An 11133-nucleotide genomic window follows, 5' to 3' on the forward strand; every position below is an offset into this window, starting at 1 on the left:
AACTTTAAGCACTATGCTGAATAAGAGTAGTAAGAGGGGACATTCTTACCTTGTTCCTGATATTAGGGGGAAATTATTCAGTCTTTCACAATTAAGTATAATATTAGCTATAGGTTTTTTTTTTTTTTAAGATGCTTTTTATCAAGCTAAGGAAGCTCTCCTCTATTTCTGTTTTGATAAGAATTTTTAACATGAATGGGTTTTGAGTTTTGTCTAATTTTCTACATTAATTGATATGATCATGTGATTTTTCATCTTTGGCTTGTTAATATGGTAGAATACAGTGATTGATTTTTGAATATTGAAACAGACTTGCATTCATGGAATAAACCCCACTTAGTTATAGTATATAATTCTTTTTATACATTGCTGAATTCTATTTGCTAATATTTTGTTAAGTATTTTTCCATCTATATTCATGAGCAATATTAGTCTGTTTTCTTTTTTTGTACTGTTTTTATATTGTTTTTGGCATCAAGTTAACACTAGTTTCATAAAATCAGTTGGAAAGTGTTCCCTTCTCTTCTATTTTCTGCAAAACATTGTGTAGAATTGCTTTTAGTTCTTACATATACACTTGGTAAAATTCTCTGGTGAAAACATCTAGGTAGGGGGATTTCTTTTTTGGGGAGTTTTAAATTATGAATTTGGCTTCTTCTGTCTTTTAATTGGTATATTTATATTTAATACAATTATTGATAAGTTAGAACCTAAGTCTGCCATTTTCCTTTTGGTTTCTGTTGTTTCCTCAGTTTTTCATTTCATTTCAGTTTTTATTGCCTACCTTCCTATGGGTTACTTGAATATGTTTTAGAATTCCATTTTTTATTTATCTATATTATCTTTTAGTGTATCTCTTTGTGTAACTTAAAAAAACCTTTTCATATGACTAGATATTCTATTATATATGCATAACATCACAGTCTACTTATGTTGCCATTTTACCAGTTTGGGTGAAGTATAGAAACCCTATTTCCCATTACACCCCTTTATCCTATCAAATTTATAATATAATTTCCTTTACATTCATTTAGAAGTGCAAAATACAATGTGAAAACTTTTGCTTCAGCCATCAAACTAACTTAGAAAATTCAAAAGGAGAAAAAAAGTGTATTTTCTTAACCCATATTTCTGCTTGTTGTACTGTTTCATCCTTCCTGATGTTCCAAGGTTCTTTCTTTTATTATTTCCTTTCTTCTTAGCAACTTTACTTAGCTATAATTTTAGGGTAGGTCTGCTGGTAACAAACTCTTTGTTTTCCTTGATCTGAAATGTTCTTGATTTCCCTTTATTCCTGAAGGATATTTTTCCTGAGAATGGGATTCAGGGTTGACAGTTATTTTCTTTCAGCACTTTTAAAATATTGTGTCACTTCAAGTTTAATTATGATGTATCTGAAAGTGGATTTCTTTGGCTTTATTCTATTTATGGTTTGCTAAGCTTCTTGAATCTGTTAGTTTATGTCTCTTACCAAGTTTGGGAAGTTGTCAACCATTATTACTTCAAGCCTGGGTGAAGTATAAGTTTATAAAGTATATGTTTTCAGCACCACTTTCTTTCTCCTCCCCTTCCAGAATTCCAATGACACAAACGTTAGTATTCTGTTATAGTCCCATAGGCCCTGGAGTCTCTCCTCCCCACCCCCCTCCTCCTCCTTCTAGTGTATTTTCTCTTGGTTGGTTGCTCATATTGGTTATTGTTTTTTTCTTTCTTTCTTTCTTTCTTTCTTTCTTTCTTCCTTTCTTCCTTTCTTCCTTTCTTTCTTCTTTCACATTGGCTAATTTCTATTGTTCTAGCTTCTTGTTCATTTGGTCTTTCCTCTGCTGCCTCCCCTCTGCATTAGGCCCATCTACTGAACTTTTTATTTCAGTTATTATATTTTTAATTTCTAAAATTTAAATTTGTTTCTTTTTTTATAAATTCTATTTCTTTGCTGGGGGCTTTTTAAAAAAATCTTTACTCATTAGCATTTCTGGGTTGCTGACTTTTTCAGCTTCTAGTCTGGGATATATGAAACAAAGAAAATCCAGAGAACTCATTGCTATGTTGTTCCTTGAGTCTTGATTTCCATAGCCAGTCTGCCTTCTTCGCTCTACTTTTAAGAGTTTTCTTATGTTTGTTTCATATATAATATCAATGGCTTTTAATTGTACTTGGTGGGAGGAATAGAGAAAGGTGTGTCTACTCTATTTTCCCAGAAGTGGAAGCTCAGGTCTATCTTTTTTATTTACTAGGAAATTTTAGAAAATATCCTGGAATGTCTTATTATAAGCAAAGTAATCACTAGGCATAGAATCTGAGAATGCTGAGAATGCCCAGAGGTCACAAATAACATTTGGAAATAACTTAGATATCAAAATCACATTAAGAAAGTTACTGCCGTGTTAGAAAACAGGAACATCTAGCTCCCCCCTAACACAGAAGATATACCAACATCCCTGTGTGTTGGTCAGTTTGCAAACTTGTTCATTGGTTCTGAGACAAATCCTATATACCAACTAGATTTTTTTGTTCTGCTTTTTCCCCCCCTGAGGCTCATTGTGCATTCAGGCACCCTTAATATCTTCTCCGGATCATGGGAACTGAGGATTATAATAAAACTATTTACACAAAGTTGTTCATCATTTAGTATGTTACTCCTCCAGGAATATTTACATTTTAAAAGAGGGACACCACAAAAAGGGCAATGTTGAGCAAAAGAAAGGACCTCATAAAATAGGCTTTCCAACATCAGTATGTGGAATTTTCTGTGAAGGGAGAAAAGATTTACCAGAATTCTTCAAATTACCAGAAACTGATAATCATCTTATCACTTCACTAGCCCTGTATACTGATGTTCATTTTTTTTTTCAAAGATAAGGCTGTTAGTAAATATCTTTACTTTCTGTATATATTCATGAGGACTTTCTATGTCAAAAGTGTATGTGCAGGGATGTAAGTACATTATAGTCTGGCTGGTCAAAAAAAATCTGGCTTGTAGCACAAGAAGAGAGATTGGTTGCAGAGGCGATCAGAGTGGCCAGGCTGTTCTGATTCTAAAGAGTTTATTTTTTCCATGGAAGTCCAGCACAGCAATTAAGAGCGTGGCTTTAGGTTTAGTGAGATCCAGTCAGATCCCTGTTCTGCCTTTTACTGTTGGTATTGCTTCAACGATTTTCTAAACCCTAGTTTTGTCATCTGTAAAGTAGACATAGTAATATTATCTATTTTCTGTGAGATAATTCATGGAAAGTGCTTAGCATAGTGCCAAACACATGGCACAGATTCAGTAAGTGTTAGGTATTGGGATTTAAAATCTTTGAATTAATAAGGTAATTTTCCCTTAAGAGGCATGGATGTGTCACTCTGGGGATCAACGTTGTATTGCCTTCCTGGAAAAGTGCTCTGCAAGAATGAGAGGTTAAGAACCTTAGGATGTGAGAGAAATTTGTGATCACATGTGGACCAAGTTCACCTGCTTGTGCACCAATTACCTCTTAACTTCTCTGAAGATTGGATTTGGATATATACATCCTTTATATTTTTGAAAACTCTGGAACTACCATAGATAATATGTCTTGCATCTCTCTCCTAATCACATCATCATTGTTTTGAGCCATTTAAAAAGGAGAGAGGTATAGTGAAGGATTAATCAAAACATGTTGGGGACCAGTGGAAAGTGCCTGAATGGCAAGAATTTTCCTTGAGCTGGTAATTTTGTAGGCACGAACCAATTTGTCAAAATGCTAGTCATGTTTGGAAGTAAACATGTTAAAAGTTTAATTAAAAGTTGTATTGCCTTAGCCACACCCTATGCTTACAGGAAAAGATGTGCCTACCTTTTAATGTCTCTATCGCCAAATCTTGGACATCAGATAAACTTAGTCATGGCCTCAATAAATTGAGTTAATCTGGGTTCCAAAGGCAACAATGTTGCTCTTTTATTCAAATCTAGAATTATGATAAAACCAAAAAAACATTCTGAGCATGGTCAGGACTCTGTAATGCCCTTGAGTGAAAGCTGACTCAGAGTATCCCCCCTGAACCTCAGTCAGGTTAAACGTGAGGAGAGCAGTGAAACCCATCTATGAGAAATCATCCAGCCATACTTAGTCTGGCTTGAGTTTCTCAGAATTATTAGGTGTCTAGGAGCTCCATGGTTGTGCATTTTGTAATCTCAAGTAGCTGTGCCCAGCTAGCATATAGTATTTAAAAGACACTAAATATTTGTTGAGTTGAATTTAATGAAATTGAGTTAAATGGAAGAGAAACCAAGGCTTGAAAACTCATTTCCTCTGGAAGAAGAAGAATCAGAGAGACTCAGCATTATTTTGAGGACTTATCACGAGCCAAGAGGAAGGGGTAGTACAGCTGGCAGGATAATGTATTATAGCAAATAATAGAGGTACACAAGGAGTTTGTACTTGTCATCACCCCCAAGCCTGGACCACTTAGTTGGAGAATGAGCATGACTCCAGCAATGTGATTCTTTTACCTTATTTAGTGGAAAAGCAAGTACAAGAGGTACAGATGTGGAAGGAGGAAATGAGCCTTCATCAAGCACCTACTATGTGGCCAATACCATGTTCATCAGTTTACAAAGATTCTCATTTCATTTTTACATCTTTCAAGTCAAGCTTTGGAGTGCAGTGACACTGCATTAGCACTTCAAGTCCTACAGAGTATCAATGTCTGACAGAAAAATATGTTATTTTTCCAATGAATATGCATTTTAATATTGACCAAAGAAGTGGTGTGACACCACAAACTCTCATCTATCTATCTATCTATCTATCTATCTATCTATCTATCTATCATCATCTATCTACCTATCATCTATTTATCTCTATCATCCACCTACCTAACCATCTATCATCTATATATCTATTATCTACCTACCTACTTATTATCTATCTATCCATTTATCTACCATCTATCTATTATCTACCTACCTACTTATCACCTATTTATTATCTGCCTATCTATCTAGAGAGAGGTAGAGTTAGAAGAGGAAGAGACAGAGTGAGTACTCAGAGTGCTGGAATGCCCTCACTCAATGGGGCTTAACTTCACCTACCCACATTATTGATGTTACCATTTTACCCTGAGGGTAACATCTGACTGGAAAATGTTATTAATGTAAAACAATTGTGATATATTATACTGACTCTAGGTAGATGCTGGTTATATATACTTAACCTTATCTTCCTTTATCACTCTGCCCACTTTTTTTTTTCTTTTTCTCTCTGCATTCCCACAGTTATTCTCATGAAGCTGACGCTGACACAGTCAGAGTACCCTCCTTATGTACTCCAAGGTCAAGAAGCAATTTGGGCTGTTTTCCCTTTTGTACTCATGCAGGTGCTGTTATTGGGATTGCAGCCAGACATTTTGGTGAATATAAACTAGAAGCATCTAGCAGAGATTACATTTACAGAAGAATATATAATTTTCAACATTTTTAAAAACGACTTTTATTTATTTGAGAGAGAGAGCATGAGCAGGGGGAGGAGCAGAGGGAGAGGGAGAAGCAGACTCCTTGCTGGCAGGGAGGCTGATGTGGGGCTTGATCCTAGAACCCTGGGATCATGACCTGAGCTGAAGGCAGATAGTTTACCAACTGAGCCACCCAGATGCTCAATTTTCAACTTTTTATAGGGCCAGCAGCACTTAAATGCCTAAGTTGATTATTTATACGTTGATACTACTGGGGCCCAGGAGGAAACCTCAATTAAGATTCTAGGCCTGTAAGCTTACCACTTTCAGAAACACCCTCCTGGACCTGGGGAGCTGCTTCTCTGACAGAGCTCTGACCCCTGAGGAACTGCCTTTGCAGTTGCTACACTGCAGAGGAAGAGGAGGTTAGCTGGTTCTGGTTTTGAGGCCTGGTACTCCCTTTCTATGCCCCTTCCCCTTGAATTATCTCTTAAGTCAAGCCCTGCCAGTCTACATGGGGTCCCTGTCTACTGGCTTCCTTCCATCACCCTTCTTATACTACACCGGTATCCTCCAGATGAGAGCTCTCTGTTTGCCAGAACATCCTTTATTGTTCTTAGTCTCCCCAGCAACTAGCATAGACTTAGCCCACACTAGATGCTCCACAAAATTAATAAATGAAAGAAGGAATGACATGAATTTTTAAAATGAATTATAAGATAATCTTTTCAATGTCTGTTTAGATACATTCAGTGATGGGCCCTCATTATCTCCATTAGGCAACACTTTCACTTTAGAATTGCTTTAATGTTCCCAATTTGGAAACATTTGGTCACCCTATAATTTGCACCATTTCCCCCTTTGTTTTACCCTTTTGAAACCATCGAGACATAGAAGTCCCTTATAAGCTTATGGACATGAAATCCCCTAATCTAATTCATATTTTTTCAGGCTAAACATCAACCTTTCCTCATAGAATGTGATTTTCATACCCTTTATCATCCGCAGTTCCCCTCTTCTGGAAGTTCTCTGGATTTTTACATTCTCTACTTAAAATATAGCATCCACCCCTGAATACATTTCTTAGACATGGGCTGACCAATGACTTGCATGTTCTTGTCTGCATCTCTCTGTCATCCTGCTACCTACAGAGCTCAAGGAACCCAGACAATGCAGCTCAAGTTCATCTCAGCCAAATGCTCTTTCTTCCTTCTTTGATCATGCTTCTATCCTGAATCCTTTCCTAACTTTCTTACCATGACAGACTAGTTGGAAGGAAATTTAGCACACCTTTTCCCTGTCACTTTTAAAAAGAGATACAAGAGGGGCACCTGGGTGGCTCAGTCGGTTAAGCGTCTGCCTTCAGCTCAGGTCATGATCTCAGGGGTCTGTGATCGAGCCCCACATCATTGTCAGGTTCCCTGCTCAGCAGAGAGTCTGGTTCTCCCTCTGCCTCTGCTCTTACTATCCGCTTGTACTCTCTCTGTATCTAAAATAAATAAATAAAATCCTGGGGTGCCTGGGTGGCTCAGTGGGTTAAGTGTCTGCCAGGATCATTCAGTGGGATCCAGCCCCACATCTGGGCTCCCTGTTCATTGGGGAGCCTGCTTCTCCCTCTCCCTCTGCCTGCCACTCCCCCTGTTTGTGCGCTCACTCACTCTCTCTCTCTGTCAAATAAATAAATAATCTTAAAAAAATAAAAATAAATAAATAAAATCTTTAAAAAAGAGAGAGATATAAGAAGTTTCATGAATAACCAGCTTCTACTTGTATTGCCCCCCCCAGGTTTCTATTCTGATGGTCCTTTCTGCCTAAAGTTAACAATGCTTCTTAATAAAAAGGAATCACCCAACCCCAAATGCACATCTCTATAGAAGCACCATCCCTTAGAGAAATGAAAGAGATGAAGAAAGTATTGTTAATCTTCTTATGCTTTTTGACAAAATGGCCATTATCTTTGCTTCTTCCTACCATATCTTATGCTGTCTTGACCCTGGAAGTTGGAGAGCAAAAGGAAAAGTGAGAGATTTACTCATGTAAAATGAGTAAAAGTCAGAGCTTTTTTCACTCTTCCCAATCTTTTTAGTATTTCTTCCTATTTCTCCTTCCATTGAGCCACATGATGTCTTCTACGCCTGAAGTGGGATATGGAAGAGGAGTGGAAGCTGATACCATACATAGATAGGGATCATCTCTGGCATTTATCTGGTCATTTAATGCCTATTAACATAGCCCACAATTGCACTTGTCTACCATTAGACAGTGCAGGTTCTTACTGAGCTTGTGGCCATGAAAATCCCCAAAGGCTTGTGCAGTTGCCTTTTGAGACAGAAACTACAGATTAAAAATGTATCTTTTTGCTTAAAATAACTTCATATCAAAAGCATTTAAACTCTTAGATGTGACTCTGGCAACAATTTGGATCTAATTGGCAAATATTGTTTAAATTTCTTATTTGATATGAATTGTCAAGTTGTTTTTATTTATATATGACCTCCAACCCACTTCATTCTATTTGCTTACACTTTGTCTAGTGTTACTGCTTTGCGAACAGATTGTATACAGTATATATACTTTTTCAGAAGTTATGCTTTCTTTGTGAGAGCAGTGTTATTTTTTAGGTTTTAAACAGGTGCTTGGAAAAAGATGTACTTTATTTTGGCCATGGACTTTGATATATATCTACTTACTCATTCTTTATTTTAAGTTTTTATTTTCATTCCAGTTAGTTAACATACAGTTGTATTAGTTTCAGGTGTACAAAATAATAAGTTCATCCAAATCTTCATTTTTGGTTTCTTATTGTTATTGTTGTTTGCTTATTAGAACTGTCAAAGACTGAGTGGTAAGCTCCATTATTACAATAAACTATGTTTCTGTTAATTTCTCCTTGAATTTCTAATAGTTTTGATTTGTGTATTTTGATTCTTGACTATTCAACTTGTAGAGTTTTGTGACTATTCTATACTTCTTACAGATTATTCCCTTATTGATATAAAATGTACTTCTTTGTCTTCTGTTTTTATTTTGTTTTGCCTTGAATTCTAATTTTTCTTATACCAATATTGCAAGCATTACTTGCTTGTTATCTGAGTTACTATACTTCTACCTTAAATGAATAGTATTTTTGATGACGGTCTTCTAAAAATTTGGATTTGGATTTTTAACTCTTTTAGAAGCTCTTCTGAATGATTTGAAATTATAGGTAAAGACCAATTGAATTATGGGAGAAGTTTGTGAACAGGTAATTCTTTAAAAAGGAAAAAACAAATACATATATGAAAAATTCTCAAACTCATAGGTCAGAAAAGAAGTATAAATCAAAATAATAAATACCCAGAGTTTGTGGATTTGAGTAAAATGGATACATTGAGAGACAATATTGAAGTCTATATCCAAAGAATGAAAATGTGCATTCTATTTCCCAGCAAATTTACAAAGGTGTCATAGAAAATAAAATTATTTTAGAAAATAAGAAATATGCATAAATTTTTTCTACAATTATATTCATCACTGATATTTAAAACTATAAAATATTAAAAACAAAATTATAATTATAAAAAGTTAAGAATTGGTTAAATAAAATATAATAAATTCATAAGATGCAACATGAAGCAGCCATTAGAAACCATGTTTTAGAAGAATATCTAATAGTCATAAAATATTTCATATGAGGGGTGTCTGGGTGGCTCAGTCAGTTAAGCCTGAGACTCTTGATTTCGGCTCAGGTCATGATCTCAGGGTTGTGGGATAGAGCCCCACGTTGGGCTCCCTACTTAGCATGGAGTCTGCTGGAGAGTCTCTCTCTGCCCCTTCCCCTGCTCACACAAGCGTGTGCTCTCTCTCTCTAAGTAAAACCTTAAAAAAAATATTTCATGTGAACAGAATGTTAAAAAAAGTTTGTGTATAATGCAAAACCAGTTTGTGGTTGTGTAGACACACACACACACACACATTCACACACACACACATTTGGAGATTGAAAAAAAAAGAGAGACTGAAGGATATATAAACCCAATGTTAATATTAGGATCTGGGTGACTTTCATTTCTTTCTTATAATGTTTAAGAGTTTTGAATTCTCAAGAATGAACATGTTTTATTTGCAATCATTAAAGAAATAATACATGTAACATGAAACTAATGTAACATGTGTGTCAACTCTATTTCAACTAAAAAAAAACAAAAAACAAAAACAAAACAAAAAACTCAACTAGGGCAGTATGCAGTTTTTGGTAAAAATAAATAAATAAAAATACATAAATAAAACCTACAAAAAAAGAAAAGAAAAGAAAAGAAAAAGAACACCTGAAGTGGAAGAGATTTGGGGACCAGATGCTGATAAAATGCTAAGTAAAATGGGGATTAAAAATACCCCTGTATACATCTTATAACTGGAGGTTTGTACTCTTTGGGGAAAAATACATTTCTAAAAACTAACCAGGGGCATTGCAAAGTCCTAGAAATCTACTACTAGACTGATATATAATAATCTTCACTATGGTAATCTAAACAGCCGCGAGTCCCCCTAACTGTACAAGCCATATTTATTGTCCTCATGCCCACAGGATAATCATGAGAGGTTTTGTGAAATTCTTCACAGGATCTAACCACATTTTGGTTACTAGAAAATAATTGAGGCCATTTTAGTATGAATTCCTTTTAGTGAACATCAGGCTGGTTGTCAACATTAATAACTTTCTTTTAAAATAATATCAACAATCTCTTTTTAATATATAGGAATCTCCAATATAGTAAGAGCCATAATTTATTGAACCTCTACTATATGTTTTCTATACATTATCTCATATAATTCTCACAAGCATATTAAAAACTAGGTGCCATCATTATAATCTTGTTACTGAGAAGACTGAGGTTCAGCATGATTTGGGAGTGACCCAAGATTTCACAGTTGGTGTTACAGACAAGAGTTAGGTCCTTTTCCTGTCTGTCAGTCTTTCATTCTTTCCACTATCTCCATTTAATCAGCCACAAGATTGTTCTGAGTTGTATTTTTATGTTGTGACTTTTAGATATAATTGAAATATCTTGATGGGATATGAAGTGAATTTCTGATTAAATGGGATCTTTATTGAGGTTATTGCTATAGGAAACCGCCCCCCCCCCCCCAGGTCTTCATTGGAGAGGACCTCTTGGGGGAAGCCTGACTGGTTCAGATTCAGAAACAGCTGTGAGGGCAAGGGCTTCTTTCAGAAGGAAAGGGGTGCTCTTGGATATTAGGTGGGGTCCTTGCCAAGGCTCTGACAATTATGTCCCAGATGGGTTTAGTTTCTTCTCTACCCTGACATTTCTCTCTTTGGTCATATGAATAGAGGGTTGATAACTCTAGTCCTCGTGGTAAATTTCCTTGGAGTAGATTAAGTCATCAGTCCTCCAGCTGCTACTTGGACAAAACTTTGAGGAGCAGGGGATTCAGGCATAGTAGAAGAAAGCTATTGCTAGGCCAGCCCTGAATGCTATCTCTATCATTTACTCCATGTTTGGTCTTGGCAAAATGTATAACTTCTCTGGCACCTTTTTTTTCTTCAATAAAATTAGAATAGTATCTGCCTCAATGTTATATGGATTAAATAAGATAATATATGTCAAGTGTGTACTATTAGCATTCACCTGCTTTCTGCCTGTAGTTTTCTACTGTTGTTAACCAGACCACCCTAGACATCGGCGTGCTGGTTGTACCCCATGCATTGTTATTGTG

This window comes from Phoca vitulina, unplaced genomic scaffold (assembly GCF_004348235.1).
Source record: "Phoca vitulina isolate PV1807 unplaced genomic scaffold, GSC_HSeal_1.0 scaffold11, whole genome shotgun sequence".
NCBI classification, from domain to species: Eukaryota; Metazoa; Chordata; class Mammalia; order Carnivora; family Phocidae; genus Phoca; species Phoca vitulina.